This window comes from Cimex lectularius, unplaced genomic scaffold, assembly GCF_000648675.2.
Source record: "Cimex lectularius strain Harlan isolate CLEC.00 unplaced genomic scaffold, Clec_2.1 scaffold59, whole genome shotgun sequence".
NCBI lineage: Eukaryota > Metazoa > Arthropoda > Insecta > Hemiptera > Cimicidae > Cimex > Cimex lectularius.
In genome coordinates, this window is record NW_019392794.1 from 602,934 (window position 1) to 608,521 (window position 5,588).

A 5,588-nucleotide genomic window follows, 5' to 3' on the forward strand; every position below is an offset into this window, starting at 1 on the left:
TCTGTTTAATTCTAGTCACATGTCTTGTGTAAGGATTACATGTCAGTCTACTGCCTAAGTATAGCTCTAAGTATTATACTTGTGTAGATGTCGGTAGTTCTTTATTGCTGACATATAGAAGGGGCAAGGCTATTTGTTTAACGCGAAGGTAATGTGGAAGCATTTATCTTCGTTCAGCTTCGTTTTCCAAGTTTTGCACCATTCTTCAATGAGCTCAATGCGTTCCTGGATATTGGAGCAGGCTTGAGTAGGATTGGAGTTGGGAGATAAAATAGCAGTACGTCCGTATACGTGGTAAGAATTTAAGGTTTGGATGTATCTGCAGATCAGCAGTATAAATTGTATATAGGATGGGACAAAGAATACTCCCTTGTGGGACGCCGGCCTGTATCGGTCTGACTTCGGCAAACTCATTGCCACATCTCACTCTGAACCAGCGTTCGGTTAGATAGAATTTTAGGATTTGATAATAAGTAGTGGGTAGGAATTGCTTTGATTGACGAGGACTCTCGAGTGCCAGACCCTGTCAAAAGCTTGGAACATATCTAGGATGGACCCGAGCAGTCTTTTTCTTCTCTGAAACAGTGGAACTAATGTCAACAACCCTAAAAAATTGCTGAATTGTGGAATTACGGAAACCAAATTGGTGTGAAGGATTGGATTGACATATAGATCTAAGATGGTTATCTTTACAAGGAGTCTATCAAGGACCTTGGACATTACTGGGAGAAAGCTGATAGGTTTATAAGAGGATATGTGGTTTGGAAGCTTGTTGGGCTTAGGTATGAGAGTGATTGTAGAATATTTCCGTAGTATAGGAAATGGAGAGTATTATCGAATATTCTAAACACAAAAACTAATAATTACATTTAATTATGGAGGGTTTGACGTTTGTGATTTCCAAATTTCTTCAAATTCAGTTTCATGCATTAACTCAAGCTTCATTGCTTCGAACAATTTCCAATCGAATTGATAGGACGATTTGAATAGGGCGTTTCATAGAATTGATCAACCTCTTCCTGACTGGAGGTTAACTTCACTTCGCTTATCCCATAGAGAATCTGAAAGGACGAAAGCCCGACTAATCTGTGAACTACTCCGTTTCAACTAGTTGTGCTGTGTCAGCATTGAAATATCCCTTGCGTTGTCATGGTCGAAAACGTTTCAATTTCTGTGTGGTGTTTAGTGACCGTTGGTTAATGATAATTTGGAGATGGTGAGATGGGGTCTGGTGGGTTAGGTTCTAGGTTTTAGAAAAATATTTTCTTTATCGTGCCAACGTTTCGATCTTTATTGAGATCATCTTCAGGGCCTGGAATTTATAAACATTGTTTAAATTTTACAAATACATGTATGATGTGAAAAAATTAATTAATTAATTTGATAAAAAAATTAATTTATTGCATTGTATAAATTCGTTGTTTTATTGTTTTTTTTTGTTTTATGTTTTTTTCATATCCTACATATATTTGTAAAATTTAAACAATATTTATAAATCCCAGGTTCTGATGATGATCTCAATAAAGATCGAAACGTGCCACGATAAGAAAATGTTTTTCTAAAACCTTCGTCACACCAGACCGCATCTCACGATCTCCAAATAATCGTTTCAATTTCTGTTCAATTCAAATGAGAAACCCCTTTTATATCATAGTATTTTCGCCATAAAAATAATTATCCTTAGGTTTAAGAATGTTTAAATAAGTCTTATAAGAATGTCTATTTTTAGGGTTCATAATATGTAATGTGTTTGTAGTATTTACTAAGAGAGGACCTCGAAAAGATTGTCCAAAAACATTATTGCTCATTCAAATGGCTTTAGTTTCCTTTTATTTTATACAAATTAAGAATAACTGAACCTTTTTAGAGTGTGTGTCGAGAATGGAGGTTAGAAATATGAAGCACGTAACCCGAAAAAATTTCTTTAAATGAAATATAAATAAGAAATGACGATACACGAAGCTACTTCGACTTAGAGTAATTTGTCACGAAAAACGCTGAGACACCCAGTGACGTCTCTGCTCCCATTAGAAAGGACGTACCTCAAATTACGAGCATTTGCGTCAGTGAATTCATAAAACCACGAAACCATTTTGGATTCAACTCGAACGTATATTTGTTGCGAATGTAAACTGATTAGGTCCCTCTTTCCGTTAATTACCTCGCACGGGGATGAAAAGGGAGATATTTACAACTCTGGCCATTGTTTTAACGGAGGGATAGTTTGTTCAACTTTCCCCTACGGTTACCAGAATCTAAGACAAACTTCCTGTCCTTTGAAACCACTCTTGTCGGACAAAAGGGAGCCGATATTGTTTTCGAAAATAGCCCGTTTGTCGAACTGTAAGATAAAAAGCCGGAAGCAAGTATACAAAGCCCTAATTTTCCCTTTTAACTTATTTAGTATTTATACAAAACATATATATGTTTGTGTGTACAAGGCATATGCGATAATAAAATCCCCGATTCATATTATTCATATTAGCTATAAATAATTGCCCATCTCATAGAAAAGAAAACGTTTTTTTGTCATCATCGAATACCATAGCAGCAAAGATAACCTTGCTAGCTAACGTTAAAACATCAAGGCGAGTTACTGAGGAGGAACTGCCAAACCGGAATGTTCTAAATCGCTCAAAACGGACGTCGATAGACCTTGGCACCGATTTTTGCCTTTAAGGCCGTGACTGTATTTGTGGGCAAGGAACAAACTCATTAGCACCTGTAATTTGTTTGTTTCATTATAGCTTATTAAAAAGAAAGTTATTTCTGAGATTTTGTGGGAACTGGTACAATTATATATTGGCACCTCATACCAACTCCAAGAATTTTTTATCGGTGACCGCAAAGGTTAGAGCGTTGATACGAGACTCATCGCTTTAACCTTCTGGATGTATTTCAACCCAACCTTCGGTTTTTTTGCAAACACACCGGGGTTAAATATGACCAGAAAATAGAATGGACGAAGGAATGAATAAATATCGTTTTATTTAAAAAATCATGTAAATTTTGGCTGCGAACGACCTCTCTTACAATAAACAAGGAAGAGAGTGAGAAAGAGAGTGAGAGAGAGAGCGAGAGAGATTGAAGAGAGGAAAGAGATGGGTATTAATTTAGATAGTGTTAGTGTTGTTTTGCTTTTGCTTTTGCAATACCAAAAATTGAATATATGGTGGTTCAACATGAAAGTTTTCAATATTAATTCATTTGGTGGTCAATTGACCAAGTTACATCTTTTCATTAATTATTCTTTCCATTTAAGGTCTTGGCTGAGATAAAAAGTCAGTGTCACGAGCGGGATTTGAACCCACGACCTTCGGCTAAATACGCCCTTACTCGACCACTTGAGCTATCCTTCGATCCTCCCGGACACCAACTCTCACATCTTAACCTACAACCGTTCGAATTTTTCCACTTTTCAAATGTTGTGTAATCGGATTGGATTCGTAGCGACTCATTAATACTGCTCAGCTGTACTTCTGGACGTTTCGGAAGCATTTGACCGAGTATGGCACCCCGGCCTCCTCTATAAGTTAAAATGTATCCTCCCTCATTCCTACTATCTTATCGTGAAATCCTATCTCTCATATCGATGGTTTAAAATAAGAATCGGCACCGATTTTTCACCTATCACACCAATCAAAGCTGACGGTCCACAAGGTAGTATCCTAGGCCCAATCCTCTACACCATCTACACTGCTAACATGATCCAGGCTGACATCCAAACACACAAATCACAACCTACGCGGACGACGCCGCAATCTTATATACATACTCCAATCCTATCCTAACAACAGAATCACTCCAACAACACCCCTGAACCTTATTACCAACTGGTGCAATCTGTGGCGGATCAGGTTAAACGAACAAAAAAGCCAACAAATTATGCTCAAACCTGTCCACCAGTGCACATTTACGACAAGATAATACCACAATCGAACCAAGTCGGCTACCTTGCGCTTTACTTAGTAGGCTTAATTGGAACCCACATACACGATTAAAACGGCATCTGATATGGAGATTGACTACTCAGACACCTACTTGGACCAAAATCAAAACTAAGCATACATAACAAACTACCCGCTTACAAAACACTCATCAAAACTATTTGGACCTACGGAGTCGAGCAGTGGGGCTCGGCCAAATCAGCCAATATCCAACGAATTCAGTCTTTGCAATCTGAAGTTCTCCGCCGTATTCTCAATGCTCCCTTCTTTGTCACCAATCAAACGATCCATAAACATCTTAAAATCCCTTTCGTGAAAGATCTTATCCGAACACGCTTCTTCACTTTCCACTCTAAACTCTCCCTTCACCCTAACTCTTTCCCCAACATCTCACCCTTACAATCCTCCGCGCCGTTTAAAACGACGATGGCCTCGTGACCTTCTATCTAACCCACCGAATTAACTTTAACCCCCCCCCCCATTAAAAATAAAAGAGAGTTCCAGCACTGGTTGGTTTCTCTCCCCACTGCCTCCACACTAACAGGACTGTCAGATTTGTTTATAACTAAACTATTTGCTCATTGTATATTATGTACAGATAGCAATAAATAAAATAAATATATTTTTAAAAAATTTTAAAAAAACACCTGTTAACTCTGTTTGGTCATGTTAGATCGAGGAAAATGCTGACGTAGATTTGTAAGATTCGGCTAGTTAACATTGCTAGATCGAACAGGCCAGGGCCAATGTTAGATGTTACGTCGAAAATGTAGTTACATTGCCATCCGTTAGGGGGTAGGTAACCAACATGGCAGCTATGAATTTAATAGCTGTTTTTTTGTTTACACGTATTTTTATTTTTAAATACGCATTAATTAAACATTTCTTTTGTTAATTTCTGACCTGTACTTATACTCTTATTCATAAAAGATACATCCCCGATCCTATAAAGTTGTAGGCTGTTAGACGGTAGGATACAAGTTAGGTATATCGGTACGAATTGAAGCGTATCATTTGTTAGTACTTTTCCAGTGCATAGATAGCATTTTGAATGAAAGAGATGATTAATTTTTCTTTTTTATTAACTACTGGCATTTTACAATTTCACACAAAAGAAAACCAAAACAAACAACAAAAAGCCTTCGAGGACTGTTATAGCTTTATTTTTGTTCTACCAGTCGCCTCGCTCAGCATTTCGGAAAAATTAACGTGTAACACGCTAAGAAAAGAAGGGAGCGTTCACGATCTCACTGGACATTTCTCTATTCGAGTTAACACGAGTTAACATCTTACAAACATCGTGAATACCCTTGCTTTCTGCAAGCTGGCTAAGAGTTAGATAAAACAAGTGAAAGGTTGTGGACCAAATTAAATACTAGAGTTGATGATGGGTGTTGATCTGCGAGTCCGTGTAGTTACACAAATGGGTTAAGAAACCTTCGGAGTTCCTCAGTAAAGATGGCGCAATGAAGAACGTTTTTCAGTAATTCAACAAACTCGAGGATTAAGTCGGAAATAAGTGACCCAGTGCCCGTTCAGCCTAATTAAAATATTGTTAGTTTGTTTTGAATGAATTATTTCGAACATAAATAAACTTAGTTACGGACTCATATCTTTCACAATGTTAATACAATATCAATA